The sequence below is a fragment of the Pleurodeles waltl genome, chromosome 4_1 (assembly GCF_031143425.1).
Source record: "Pleurodeles waltl isolate 20211129_DDA chromosome 4_1, aPleWal1.hap1.20221129, whole genome shotgun sequence".
Lineage (NCBI taxonomy): Eukaryota > Metazoa > Chordata > Amphibia > Caudata > Salamandridae > Pleurodeles > Pleurodeles waltl.
This window is the reverse complement of record NC_090442.1, coordinates 47740257-47756068: the sequence shown is the minus strand read 5'-3', so window position 1 is coordinate 47756068 and position 15812 is coordinate 47740257. Positions and strand designations below refer to the sequence as shown.

General features: G+C 46.5%; 1 protein-coding gene across 3 annotated transcripts in view; it reads right to left on the bottom strand.

Moving 5' to 3' along the window:
• Positions 1–15812, bottom strand: part of LOC138287365 (zinc finger protein ZFP2-like) — an 82857-nt gene that overhangs the window by 47425 nt on the left and 19620 nt on the right. The window contains exon 2 of one of the 3 annotated variants that reach the window (XM_069227739.1): positions 2278–2357. The exons of the other annotated variants lie outside the window; for them this stretch is intronic. The gene's annotated coding sequence lies outside the window, so the exon portion shown is untranslated. The remainder of the gene's footprint in view (positions 1–2277; positions 2358–15812) is intronic. 3 annotated transcript variants of the gene reach the window in all.

Below are 15812 nucleotides of genomic sequence, written 5' to 3'. Positions count from 1 at the left end.
TGTAACAGCACTCTCTGGGTTCAGTTGGGGGTGCTGCTCGTCTATCTCGTCCATGCCCAATCTTACGACCCTGCTCCTTCTCCTCTGGTTTCTCTCCTGTGAAGTTACCTATGAATCCTTGTGACTATTCCTGAAACTGTGAGCTGCTGTGAGATACTCCTATTACCATGAGCTTTCACCACTAGATTACTACCAGACCATCCTGTCAGTTCTGTACCCACAGTCAGCATGGGATGCACGTTCCTTCAACTTGCCAAATACAGTTGTGAATCCATTTGATGAACACTCACCAGCTGCTCAATTACCAGCAAATTAAACAACCTCTAATGTTTATATTTTGTCCCCTTGACACACCCAACCAAACCCTTCTGAATGTCATGCATCAATGTATCCCAAGTAGCACCTTATCTGCACTGTTGTAAGTTTAGCAGTGAAACATGAGAGTCTGCCCCACCCTTCTTGTAACAGACTACTTCCTATAGTCACGCTTACGTTATTGTAATTCAAGGAACACCTTCATTGCCCGGTGGACGTAGTCGGCACAGTAAAGCAGCTGCCTTACCAGCATCACTCATCTGATGAAGATCACAAGTCAATTCAAATTCATTCAACCACACAATCTCATCAGACCCTAAAGAGTAGCTACAAGTAAGGCCCTGTTATACTAAGTGTTTGTAATTCACACAAACTGATTTGCAACGCCAAAAACAAAAAAAACTCATGCACAAAACCCTAAAAATAATTTTTTTCAAGAATAGCACAGGTACCAAATGTGCAAGGAATCCACAAAATGCAACCAGCAATAGAGATCTCCAAAATGTGATGACAATATAGAGAGTTACCCAATGTATGTAACAATCGATTGCAATTGTTGAAGACTTGCAAAACCTACAAGATGCATTGACAAATAGAGCGGAAACCCTCTATGCGTCGGTGAGGACATGTACTCTAGTTGATCTGCAGCGGACAGGAAGGATAAGGGAGGAGGTGTACAGCATGTACAGATTCAGAAGGTGGTCACCTTAGATCCAATATATGAATTAGAGGTGTGTACTGTTACCTGGTTGATCCTGCCAGTTACCTGGTTGATCTTGCCAGTAGCATATGCTTGTCTCAAAGATTAAGCCATGCACGTGTAAGTACACACGGCTGATACAGTGAAACTGAGAATGGCTCATTAAATCAGTTATGGTTTCTTTGATCGCTCCATCTGTTACTTGGATAACTGTGGTAATTCTAGAGCTAATACATGCCAATGAGCGCTGACCTCCCGGGATGAGTGCATTTATCAGAGTGCAAAGAGCGGTGGCGGCATCCTAGAAGAATGACACAGTATCTGGCATCTCAGCCCTACCTAGCCTGCACAATCAGGAAGGCCTGCGTGACACGGATCGCTTTTGCCAGAGTGCTCGGCCTAAAAATAAAGGAACTGAACCCAAAATGGTGCTCTCTCACCAACATAAACTGCTGCTGGCTCTGCGGCTATAAAACAGAGACATTCATCCACCTACTATGCTGTTGCCCGGTACTGATGAACGCACAACACACTTTACTTAGACCCCTCTTCCTTTGCCACTGCATAAGATCTTGTACTGAGGCTAGAATTCTGGTATTCACTCTAAGGAAACCAGCAGAACTGGCCAAATTTGGGAAATTGATCTTGCAGCTGCAAGCAAAACTGAATAAAAATCGCATTTCCATTTGATTCAACTTTTAACTATTTTAACAGCTGTAAATTAATATTTTATTTCTTAAGTACAACACCAGGAACTCATCAAGTTTAACCATCTTTCTTTGTACCTCCCACTTTTCAAGTTTTATATTTACATAAGGGGTTCTAATTTTACCGGCTAAGAACTGATAATATTATTCAACAGTGACACACTTCTTGAATTACTTGCTGATGTCTTATATTGAAAGTGCGTTTCTTTTACCTAAACATACTGTGACTCACCACGATAAAACGCTTTGCAGGTAGAACAATGTATACACACAATGTATACACACACTTTGTATTTCATTTTGTTATATTATGTGTATTCTGCAACAATTTTAAGTAATCATGCAATAAAAATATGACTATGAATTAGAGGTTTACTAGGAAGGCACACACAAGGCTACACATGTACAGGTAGTGTGGACTCTGCACCTGACAGCATCCAGAAGTTACTCAGGTGCAATATTTGTGGGATGTGGCATCTCCTAGTGCGCCCTGTCATGGGTAGTTAGGAACATTCTGTATGTAGTCCAGCGTGCATGACAAAAGAACACACCTACCTCTGTGCAGGAAGAATCGTCCAGGTCCTGGCTGCCCTTGTTCACCTTTGCCAAACCAGATGAGCCAATTTCACTGATGTCTTGTTATATGGTATATGTTCCAAATCAAAGAAAGGTGCCCATAGTAGGACATGATTAGACTACTCACGTATGTGTTCTTTAAATATACACAAGACATTAGTATACAATTTCATAAACACCATCGGGTGTCTACAACTGACAACAGAATGTGCAGTGTGTCAAACTTTTGATTTTTTTTTTTTTATAGAGACTGCATCCCGCACATTGTGAGAACCTCTACAGAAATAGAAAGAGCCAGCGGTCCCTCATCATACAAGTGATGTCCAGTGCTGGGTTCATTATCAATGACTCGGGGAGCACACAAGGTGTCTACACGTTCCATCACTGAGTCGTTCATGAGCGGTTAGCAACATGAGACCTGGGAAGGACACAGTTCTGAAGCGGCAGAGAATCCACATCCCCTGTCTGTCCCCCCTTTTTATGAGTGGGGGCTCCTGAATTACTTGTTCTACTAGGCCTATTTGCCCTAGGAGGGCCGGGTGTAGGGTCATCCCACAGAGTCCCTAGAGGGCTACTGTGCAAACAGGACTGGTGTCTGTCCGACTGATGGCTTCCCAGAGATGAGGGTTGGAATCACCTGGAGTCCGATCTGGAGGAATAACTGCCTGACGCCTAGGGATAATTCTAAGGTAAGGAATCTGCTGCACGAATTCTCTATCAGATGCCACAATCAGAACTCACAATCTCGAAACTGAAGGCCAGTCCCTGAATCCATCAGAGGAACTGCTGCATTCCCCAAAAATGTCTGAGCAGTCTCCATTGTCCTTCCCATCGTAGTAGCCCTGGTGCTTGCCAAAGTACGCCTGATCAGCTTGCCCTACTGAGCTCGTGAATGGCATTGCTCCTTTGCACCCAAAGTGTGCCTTTGACACTGGACAGCACGACTGCAGCACTGCTGCACCTGTGCACATGTAGTTCATGCCACCCTAAAGAAGACTGCAAAACTGTGGTCCTCGACTGTCGACCTTGATGAAATAGAGCCTGGCAAACGTGCCTCTGAAGATCCAAAAATCCGATTGGACATTTGCCATCTTTGTCACTAACACCCCGAAAGCACCTAGAAGCTGTGAGAGGGTTAGTGGAGCTCTGTGTCTGGAAAAGAGAGGAATTATGTGAACTGGAGTGAAATTATGTGGAATGGAGTGGGTTAATATGTAGTCGAGTCAGATTAGGCCGCACAGAGTGGAGTGGCATTATGTTTCATGGAATTATGTGCTGTGAAATTGTGTGACATGGAGTGACATTATATGGTGTGGAACTGTGCGGCATCAAATGAAATTGTTAGAGAAGGAATAGTATGGCAAAGAGTGCAACTGTGTGACTTTGAGTGCAATAGTGTGGAATGGAATGATGTGGAGTGGCACTATGCAGCACAGAGTGGAATTATCTGGGGCAAAGATTAGTTATGTTGTGCAGAGCAGAAATATGCAGAGTGGAGTGGATTTGTGTGAAGTGGAGTCCAATTCTGTGTGATGAAGTGGAATTATGTTTTGTGGAATTCAGTGCCATGGAATTATGTGGCATGGAACTGGGTGGCGTGGAGTACAATAGAGTGACTTGGAATGATAGTGTGGAACTGTGTGGTGTTGAATTATGTGGTATGGCCTGGAATGGGATTATGTAGATTGTAGTAGAATTATATGGGATGGAATTGTGTGCATTATAACTTTGTTGGGTTTAGTGGAAGTAGGTGACAGATTGGAGTGAAATTATGTGGAGTGCGGTCAAATTATGTGGCGTTAAATGTGATTTTGTAGCACGGCGTGGAATTTTCTGGCATGGAGTTTAATTATGTGGTATGGCATGAAATTATGTAGTGTGGTACTGACTGAAGTTATCCAGCGTGCACTGACTTTATGTTGCCTGGAACTTTGTGGTATAGAATTGTGTGGCACTATAGTCTGTGGTATTGAGGGACTCAGAGTTATGTGATATGTGGCATGGAGTCCATTATGGGGAGTGAAATTATTTGGCATGCAGTGGAATTATGTGGCGTGGAGTGGAACTGTGTAGCTTTAAATGTAATTGTGTGGCACAGAATAATATGGAGAGGTCTGAAATTATGTGGTGTAGCATGGAATTGTGTGGTGTGGAATTGTGACATATGGAATTGTGTGCTGTGGAGTGCAAATGTGTGGAATAGACTGCAAGTGTGTGGAGTTAAATTATGTGGCTAGGTGTGGTACGTGGGGTGTTGTGGGATAGTGTGCCGTGGAATTCTGCTGCACTGGGCGGACTGAAATTGTGGCGTGGAGTGAAACTGTGTGGAGCAGAGTGGATTATGCACAGTTCAATTATATGCTATGGAATGAAACAGTGTGGCTTGGTGGACAATTATTTGGCGGTGAATTGTGCGGCGTTGCATCGTGCGACATGGAGTTTGTCAAAAGTGCAACTTTGTGACAGAGTGCAATTGTGTGCCAGAATGCCATTATGTGAAGTTGATTTGTGTGGCAAATAGTGGCTTTCACCGACGTGGTAGGGAATTAGGTGGTTCTACATGGATTATGTTGTGTGGAGTAGATTTATGTGGCATGTAATGGAATCATGTAGTATAGAGTGGCATGGAATTAGGGGCATGTAATAGCGAGGTGTCGAATTATGGTGGGTTGAGTGGAGTAAAATTATGTTGCCTGTGGCAGAATTATTCAGCATGAAGTTTGTGTGCCATGGAGTTGAATTATCTGAAGTGGCGTGGATTTGTGTGTGGTGGAATGGAAGTATGTGGCATAGAGTAGAGCGGAGGTAAGTGGTATGGATTTACTTGCCGTGGGTTGGAATTATTTTGTATGGAATTGTGGGGAGTGGCATGGCTTTGTGTTGTGTGGGTTTGTGAGATGTGGAATTGCGTGGGGTGGGATTGTTGGCATTGAGTGCAATTGTGTGACATTTTAGTAAAATTGTGTTGAGTGGAATTATGTGATGTTGTGTAGAATTATATGACCTGGAATGAAATTGTGTAATGTGTAGTAGATTTATGTGGCACTTAACTGTGTAGCATAGGAGTGAAAGTATGTGGCATGGACTGAGTAGAATTATGTGAAGTGGAATTATGTGGCTTGTACTGTTGTTGGACCTGGCCCTTTTTGCAGGGTCATCCCCAAACTTTTTGCCTCCCTCCCTCTTATTTTTTCTGACCTGTTTTTGTTGGCTTTAGTACTCTGGGCACTTTACCACTGCTAAAGTGCATGTGCGCTCTGTATATATAGTGATTCTCATTGGTTTTCCATGATTGGCATACCTGATTTACTAGAAAGCCCCTTGTAAAGTGCACTATGTGTGCCCAGGGCCTGTAAATCAAATTCTTCTAGTGGGCCTGCAGCACTGATTGTGCCACTCACATTAGTAGACCTGTAAATGTCTCAGACCTGCCATTGCAGTGTCTGCAGTTTTAAACTGCCATGAGGACCCCGCAAATTCACCCACTTGCCAGGCAAAACCTTCCATTTTTGTACATGTAAAGCACTTCTAAAGTAGACCCAAAGCAGCCCCATGGGCAGGGTGTAGTGTATTTTAAAGGTAGGACATGTACTAGTGTGTTTTACATATCCTGATAGTGAAATACTCCCAAATCTGTTTTTCAGTATTGCAAGGCCTCTCTCTCTCTCTCAGAGGTTAACATAAGGTTGCAATTTAAATTCCTCTTAATTGTAATTTCCCATTGTGAGCAGATAGATAATGGAGTTTGGGGTTTCTGAATTTACAATTTTAAAATACATCTTTTGGTAGAGTTGGTTTTCAGACTGTGTTTGAAAATGACACTTTTAGAAATGGAGACTTTTCCTGCTTAACCATTCTGGGCCTCTGCCTCCTGTGAAATCCACGTCTGGGTCAGACTGAGAATTGGGCTGTTTGTGAATTCCCTCTAGACAGAGATACATAGGGAGCTGAGGTGTGTCCTGCATATCCTGATAAGTCTTGCTGGATTAGAGTGGGAAAGAATGAGCTGACACCAGCACCTGAAAGGGCTATGCCTGTCCTCATACAATGTAGTCTCCACCTGTAGGAGGCTGGACTGGCTTGTAGTGAGTACCAAGGGGTACTTGCACCTTGCACCAGGCCCAGTTATCCCTTATTAGTGTATAGGGTGTCTAGCAGCTTAGGCTGATAGATAATGGTAGCTTAGCAGAGCAGCTTAGGCTGAACTAGGAGACGGGTGAAGCTACTACAGTACCACTTAGTGTCATATGCACAATATCATAAGAAAACACAATACAAAGTTATACTAAAAATAAAGGTACTTTATTTTTATGACAATATGCCAAAGTATCTTAGAGTGTACCCTCAGTGAGAGGATAGGAAATATACACAAGATATATATACACAATAGCAAACATATGCAGTATAGTCTTAGAAAACAGTGCAAACAATGTATAGTTACAATAGGATGCAATGGGGAAACATAGGGATAGGGGCAACACAAACCATATACTCCAAAAGTGGAATGCGAACCACGAATGGACCCCAAACCTATGTGACCTTGTAGAGGGTCGCTGGGACTATTAGAAAATAGTGAGAGTTAGAAAAATAACCCTCCCCAAGACCCTGAAAAGTGAGTGCAAAGTGCACTAAAGTTCCCCTAAGGATAAAGAAGTTGTGTTAGAGGAATAATGCAGGAAAGACACAAACCAACAATGCAACAACTGTGGATTTCCAATCTAGGGTACCTGTGGAACAAGGGGACCAAGTCCAAAAGTCACAAGCAAGTCGGAGATGGGAAGATGCCCAGGAAATGCCAGCTGCGGGTGCAAAGAAGCTTCTACTGGACAGAAGAAGCTGCGGTTTCTGCAGGAACGAAAAGGGCTAGAGACTTCCCCTTTGGTGGACGGATCCCTCTCGCCGTGGAGAGTCGTGCAGAAGTGTTTTCCCGCCGAAAGAACGCCAACAAGCCTTGCTAGCTGCAAATCGTGCTGTTAGCGTTTTTGGACGCTGCTGTGGCCCTGGAGGGACCAGGAGGTCGCAAATTGGACCAGGAGAGAGAGGGGACGTCGAGCAAGACAAGGAGCCCTCTCAGCAGCAGGTAGCACCCGGAGAAGTGCCAGAAACAGGCACTACGAGGATGCGTGAAACTGTGCTCACCCGAAGTTACACAAAGGAGTCCCACGTCGCCGGAGACCAACTTAGAAAGTCGTGCAATGCAGGTTAGAGTTCCGTGGACCCAGGCTTGGCTGTGCACAAAGGACTTCCGCCGGAAGTGCACAGGGGCCGGAGTAGCTGCAAAAGTCGCGGTTCCCAGCAATGCAGACTAGCGAGGTGAGGCAAGGACTTACCTCCACCAAACTTGGACTGAAGAGTCACTGGACTGTGGGGGTCACTTGGACAGAGTTGCTGGATTCGAGGGACCTCGCTCGTTGTGCTGAGAGGAGACCCAAGGGACCGGTAATGCAGCTCTTTGGTGCCTGCGGTTGCAGGGGGAAGATTCCGTCGACCCACGGGAGATTTCTTCGGAGCTTCTAGTGCAGAGAGGAGGCAGACTACCCCCACAGCATGCACCACCAGGAAAACAGTCGAGAAGGCGGCAGGATCAGCGTTACAGAGTTGCAGTAGTCGTCTTTGCTACTATGTTGCAGTTTTGCAGGCTTCCAGCGCGGTCAGCAGTCGATTCCTTGGTAGAAGGTGAAGAGAGAGATGCAGAGGAACTCGGCTGAGCTCTTGCATTCGTTATCTAAAGTTTCCCCAGAGACAGAGACCCTAAATAGCCAGAAAAGAGGGTTTGGCTACCTAGGAGAGAGGATAGGCTACTAACACCTGAAGGAGCCTATCAGAAGGAGTCTCTGACGTCACCTGGTGGCACTGGCCACTCAGAGCAGTCCAGTGTGCCAGCAGCACCTCTGTTTCCAAGATGGCAGAGGTCTGGAGCACACTGGAGGAGCTCTGGACACCTCCCAGGGGAGGTGCAGGTCAGGGGAGTGGTCACTCCCCTTTCCTTTGTCCAGTTTCGCGCCAGAGCAGGGCCAAGGGGTCCCCTGAACCGGTGTAGACTGGCTTATGCAGAATTGGGCACATCTGTGCCCAAGAAAGCATTTCCAGAGGCTGGGGGAGGCTACTCCTCCCCTGCCTTCACACCATTTTCCAAAGGGAGAGGGTGTAACACCCTCTCTCAGAGGAAGTCCTTTGTTCTGCCATCCTGGGCCAGGCCTGGCTGGACCCCAGGAGGGCAGATGCCTGTCTGAGGGGTTGGCAGCAGCTGCAGTGAAACCCCAGGAAGGGCAGTTTGGCAGTACCAGGGTCTGTGCTACAGACCACTGGGATCATGGGATTGTGCCAACTATGCCAGGATGGTATAGAGGGGGCAATTCCATGATCATAGACATGTTACATGGCCATATTCGGAGTTACCATTGTGAAGCTACATATAGGTAGTGACCTATATGTAGTGCACGCGTGTAATGGTGTCCCCGCACTCACAAAGTCCGGGGAATTGGCCCTGAACAATGTGGGGGCACCTTGGCTAGTGCCAGGGTGCCCTCACACTAAGTAACTTTGCACCTAACCTTTACCAGGTAAAGGTTAGACATATAGGTGACTTATAAGTTACTTAAGTGCAGTGTAAAATGGCTGTGAAATAACGTGGACGTTATTTCACTCAGGCTGCAGTGGCAGGCCTGTGTAAGAATTGTCAGAGCTCCCTATGGGTGGCAAAAGAAATGCTGCAGCCCATAGGGATCTCCTGGAACCCCAATACCCTGGGTACCTCAGTACCATATACTAGGGAATTATAAGGGTGTTCCAGTAAGCCAATGTAAATTGGTAAAATTGGTCACTAGCCTGTCAGTGACAATTTGAAAGAAATGAGAGAGCATAACCACTGAGGTTCCGATTAGCAGAGCCTCAGTGAGACAGTTAGTCACTACACAGGTAACACATTCAGGCACACTTATGAGCACTGGGGCCCTGGTTAACAGGGTCCCAGTGACACATACAACTAAAACAACATATATACAGTGAAAAATGGGGGTAACATGCCAGGCAAGATGGTACTTTCCTACACCACCCCCCTGGAGTGTGTCTGGGGCCAAGCCTGGGCAAGGCAGGGTCTTGTGAACAACAGAGACTTTCTTTTGAAGTCTGCCTACTTAAAAGGGAGAAATGAATACAAGTAGTGGACCCAAAACTCCAGACTTTTAGAATGCTTCTGGAACAAGAGGAACCTCAGCAAGGAGAAGAGCTGAAGAGCTGGAGGAGTACTGTCCCTTTGCTGTGGGTGCTTTGCTGGGATGGCCTGCATCTGCTGCTTCTGCCATAAAGAGGAAAAAGAGTGGACTCTGCTGTGTATTTTGCTTGTGAGGTTTCTACAAGGACTTGAACTAGAGCTTGCCTCCTGTTGAAAGACTCATAATATATAAGACGTCTGCTTTATCTGCCTACAGCACTGGGAACTATGGGCCAGATGTAGCAAAAATCTGAATTGTGACCCGCAAATTGCGAGTTAGACCGACTCCCAATTTGCGAGTCGCAATTCAGAATGTTGGATAGTGTCCCTGACACCATCTGCGATTCGCAGGGGGGGGGGGAGGGTCGCAAAGGCACACCTCATTAATATTAATGAGGTGGGTCGCAATTTGCAACCCCCTTCAGAATCGTGGCCTGCTGGAGAAAGCAGACCATCATGTCTGTGACTGCTTTTAAATAAAGCAGTTTTTATTTTTTGTAATGCAGCCCGTTTTCCTTAAAGGAAAACGAGATGCATTACAAAACTAAAAAATGAAACGTTTTCATTTAATTTTTTCAGAGCAGGCAGTGGTCCATTGGACCACTGCCTGCTCTGGAAAAATGTTTTTAATGCTATTCACAAAGGGGAAGGGGCTCCATGGGGACCCCTTCCCTTTTGCGAATGGGTTAGCACCCATTTGAAATGGTTGCTAACTGCGATTGTTTTGCGACCGCGGTCACAAAACAAACCAACATCGCGCTGCGACTCACAATTAGGAAGGGGAACACCCCTTCTTAAATGCGACTCGCAGTCCCGTTTTGCGAATCGGTAATCAGGTTACCGACTTGCAAAACGGGGATTGAGCATCGCGATGTGCTTTTTGCACATCGCAAACAGCAAAATTTGCTGTTTGCGACTTGCAAAGTTTTGTACATCTGGCCCTATGTGTATTGTGTTGCAACAGAAAAACAAAACAAAAAAAACACCACCATGCCATCAACGTCACCGATGCCTGCACCGTGACCTGGTGACGCCGCATGGAGACCGCTTCCTGCACCATGGCGCGAGGACAATGCTCATGAGGTACACGAAGCATCGTCCCATCCCACACCGCAGCCCCGGTCCACCGACGCCAGCACCATCGACTCCAGCATCGTTAACAGATGTCCCTGCCTGCACCACGACCCATGGGTGCGGCACGGCCTTGTGCCTACCGATGCCTTGGGCCTACTGACGACATTGCTTCAGCAATGATGACGATGCTGCCTGCACCGTGACCTGGAGACACCACCTGTCACACCGCAGCCCTGACCTCACCACAGGACGCTATTACTGAGCCGCTGCCTGTACCGTGACCTGTGGACACTGCACGCCGCATCGTCCTGCTTCGCACCGCGGCCCAGACACCATCCACACCAGCGCTCCTAACTTTGTCATCAGTACAGAGTTCGATCTGCAACACGTGTGACATTAAGGGCCTGAAGACTACACACCGACCTCCGGAACAGACGCTGGCCACGCCACCAGCGAGGATCACAACACCCTACATTCCCAAGGTACTGTTTGCAGGTTTTCTGACACCGTAGCTGGCCCGGGAACCCCGCGGTTGGCCTGAACTGTTGGATTTGTTGATCATGACATCGTGATAGCCCCAGACTGAGCTATCGACTTCAAGGAACTGTATTTTTAAGTTCAGATCTTCATTACTGTATGTTGGATTTTTCTCATTTTGGTCTTACACAGATAAATATTGGCTATTTTTCTAACACTGGTGTGGTGTCCTTATGTAGTGTTTTCACTGTAATACTATGTGTTATATGCAAATGCTTTACATATTGATTCTGCGATAAGCCTGACTGCTTATGCCAAGCAACCAAGGGGATAAGCAGGGGTTATCTGAGCTGGGTATCTCCCCTACCCTGACTATAGTGAGGGTCCCTACTAGGAGAGGATGTAAACTGACTGCCAACCAGAGACCCCATTTCTAACGACTGTGTACTAGATTAGCTTTCTGTATACTGTATGTGGAAAATGTAGAATTACGGTATGACACACTAGACAAAAATGAATTATTCCTCAATATCAAGCTCACAAGGAAATTAAGAAGCTTGGCAGGATACTAAAAGCATCAAGACATTTTTATATAATATGAGTGACCGAGTGATGAGACCTGTATACCACATTTTATGATGTTGTTAGGAGAAGACTAGTTAAATAGTATCTGTTTTTTTTAATTACTCCTATTTGATTGCAAAACGGGACACTAGGAAAAACAGAGATGTGCCCAGGATCACACGGGTGGCCTGGTATGAAATACCTGCCAATTCACTTCCAATTTTTCAGAAGTGAATCAATTAAGCCCTTATTAACATGCATATCCGATATCCCAAATGAGTAGTGCACTAATCAGTCAGTCATACACAGGAAATGGAAGTCCAATTACAAAGCAGTGTCGGACACAATGAAATGCGTCTGGTTTGAATTGGCACCAGATGAAAATTATAACAGATTTGCAGACCGTGAAACTGAATTGCCTGTATTAAAAAAAACACTGTGGGAGGGTGAAAGGGCTCACATTATAAATGCAATGAAGACTTGTGTTATCAAATATATAAATTACGTCATCAGAGTTTTTATGTTGATAATGAACACAATGTTGCAATCCCAAACCGCACTTTATTGAGAGTTTGCGATGTCTTTAGTGCTTTAGGAATGTCAAACGCAATCTGATCCTTTCCCTGCAGCGAAAGGATACAAATTAAAACAAAATGTTTCTGTCTGCTAGCAGAGTCGATTATGCTGCCTTTGAAATGAGAAATACAATCCGTCTGTCCCTGCAGAGAAGGCAAGCTAATTTTCAGCAAACCATTCTTCAAAACAACTTCCACAAGCACCGTGCTCCTGTTATAAAACTACCTGTCCTAGTAACAGAGGCGACTATGCTGGGTTTGTTTATCATAATGAAAAAAATAAAGGTAGAATCATAATTGAGGAGCAGTAGAAATCACTAAAAAGGTAAACAAATAAAATGCAGGATATAGTGGAGCTAAAGATACAAAAGAAAGACGTCACATGCTGCCTGTATAGGGAAAGGAGGCCAAGATGCAGAAACAAAAGAAAAAAAAAAGTAAAAACAAATTTGCATTCCTCTCTCCTCTAAATGCTCCCACTTTGAAGACGGTGCAGGGCATGACATTTGCCCTGTATTTGACTGCACAGCAAATCTGACAAGATAAGAAACTAGATTTACAAGCCTGTTTACAGAAAGAGCTCTCAAGGTAAATAATGCTTTGGCATGAGAGGGAAGAAGTGAACCTGGAGACCCCCTCAGCCACCAAATCGGAAGCAAGAAAAAGAATTGTTCAGTCATTTTCTGCTTTCAAGTTGTAACTGTTCCTTAAGGAAATAGTCTTCTCTCAAGTCAGCATTCCATAAGAAGGCATAAAATACCTGGTGTGATCATTCATCAGTTACCTCTATTGAATTGAAGGCCAGATCGACATGTCTCTTGCAGTCTGTCCAATTAAGACTGAAACACAATGTGCTTGCTGAACGTGCACTGCATTCTCAGTGAAATTTACGAACCTTCGCTTTGTGAAGAGCAGTTTAAAAAACCTCTGCTGGTTTCCATACTGGAAGCACTTCCCAGCGCGCCTGCCCTGCTGCTTCAGCATTAAGTCACCAGCGAACCGCTGCTCAAGGACACTCGTCAGTCCAATGACTCGCCTCCTATCTGTGAGCCCGAGTTTGCCAAGTTTGATAAGTATTTATCACTACTTGCCACGGGAACGCGCTCACCTCCTGCCTGTGGTATGCCACGTATCAGGTTAGGGAGTTAATATATTCGATTAGCTTAAAACACAATACGATTCTGTATCCAATATTAACTCAGTAAATTATCTTTACTACAGCAGTCAGCAGATCTACAACGTCAATGCATTATTGGCCTGTGAAGCGAATTTGATATGATTTTTTCCTAAGCTGCAGGGGGATTTTATGATTGACCTATTAGGTGGACTGCCTGCGCTCTACGGTTTTTGCCCTTTGGCCTTACAAACAGCTTCTATGAACTATAAGCATCGTTGGTCTAGAAGGCCTGCTGTAAACAGCGAGTGACCAATGCAATATGCATAAAACACACGTTTCGATGTATAGCGAGGGACAAGGGTCTTAGCAGATCCGATACTTCAAGATTTCTGTAAGGAAATGCCTCCTTGGCATGGTTGCCCCCTGACTTTTTGCCTTTGCTGATGCTATGTTTACAATTGAAAGTGTGCTGAGGCCTGCTAACCAGGCCCCAGCACCAGTGTTCTTTCCCTAACCTGTACTTTTGTATCCACAATTGGCAGACCCTGGCATCCAGATAAGTCCCTTGTAACTGGTACTTCTAGTACCAAGGGCCCTGATGCCAAGGAAGGTCTCTAAGGGCTGCAGCATGTCTTATGCCACCCTGGAGACCTCTCACTCAGCACAGACACACTGCTTGCCAGCTTGTGTGTGCTAGTGAGGACAAAACGAGTAAGTCGACATGGCACTCCCCTCAGGGTGCCATGCCAGCCTCTCACTGCCTATGCAGTATAGGTAAGCCACCCCTCTAGCAGGCCTTACAGCCCTAAGGCAGGGTGCACTATACCATAGGTGAGGGTACCAGTGCATGAGCATGGTACCCCTACAGTGTCTAAACAAAACCTTAGACATTGTAAGTGCAGGGTAGCCATAAGAGTATATGGTCTGGGAGTCTGTCAAACACGAACTCCACAGCACCATAATGGCTACACTGAAAACTGGGAAGTTTGGTATCAAACTTCTCAGCACAATAAATGCACACTGATGCCAGTGTACATTTTATTGTAAAATACACCCCAGAGGGCACCTTAGAGGTGCCCCCTGAAACTTAACCGACTATCTGTGTAGGCTGACTAGTTTTAGCAGCCTGCCACAAACCGAGACATGTTGCTGGCCCCATGGGGAGAGTGCCTTTGTCACTCTGAGGCCAGTAACAAAGCCTGCACTGGGTGGAGATGCTAACACCTCCCCCAGGCAGGAATTGTCACACCTGGCGGTGAGCCTCAAAGGCTCACCTCCTTTGTGCCAACCCAGCAGGACACTCCAGCTAGTGGAGTTGCCCGCCCCCTCCGGCCAGGCCCCACTTTTGGCGGCAAGGCCGGAGAAAATAATGAGAAAAACAAGGAGGAGTCACTGGCCAGTCAGGACAGCCCCTAAGGTGTCCTGAGCTGAAGTGACTCTAACTTTTAGAAATCCTCCATCTTGCAGATGGAGGATTCCCCCAATAGGGTTAGGATTGTGACCCCCTCCCCTTGGGAGGAGGCACAAAGAGGGTGTACCCACCCTCAGGGCTAGTAGCCATTGGCTACTAACCCCCCAGACCTAAACATGCCCTTAAATTTAGTATTTAAGGGCTACCCTGAACCCTAGAAAATTAGATTCCTGCAACTACAAGAAGAAGGACTGCCCAGCTGAAAACCCCTGCAGCGGAAGACCAGAAGACGACAACTGCCTTGGCTCCAGAAACTCACCGGCCTGTCTCCTGCCTTCCAAAGATCCTGCTCCAGCGACGCCTTCCAACGGGACCAGCGACCTCGACATCCTCGGAGGACTGCCCCGGCTTCGAAAAGACAAGAAACTCCCGAGGACAGCGGACCTGCTCCAAGAAAAGCTGCAACTTTGTTTCCAGCAGCTTTAAAGAACCCTGCAAGCTCCCCGCAAGAAGCGTGAGACTTGCAACACTGCACCCGGCGACCCCGACTCGGCTGGTGGCGATCCAACACCTCAGGAGGGACCCCAGGACTACTCTGATACTGTGAGTACCAAAACCTGTCCCCCCTGAGCCCCCACAGCGCCGCCTGCAGAGGGAATCCCGAGGCTTCCCCTGACCGCGACTCTTTGAACCTAAAGTCCCGACGCCTGGGAGAGACCCTGCACCCGCAGCCCCCAGGACCTGAAGGACCGGACTTTCACTGGAGAAGTGACCCCCAGGAGTCCCTCTCCCTTACCCAAGTGGAGGTTTCCCCGAGGAATCCCCCCCTTGCCTGCCTGCAGCGCTGAAGAGATCCCGAGATCTCTCATAGACTAACATTGCGAACCCGACGCCTGTTCCTACACTGCACCCGGCCGCCCCCGCGCTGCTGAGGGTGAAATTTCTGTGTGGGCTTGTGTCCCCTCCGGTGCCCTACAAAACCCCCCTGGTCTGCCCTCCGAAGACGCGGGCACTTACCTGTAAGCAGACCGGAACCGGGGCACCCCCTTCTCTCCATCCTAGCCTATGCGTTTTGGGCACCGC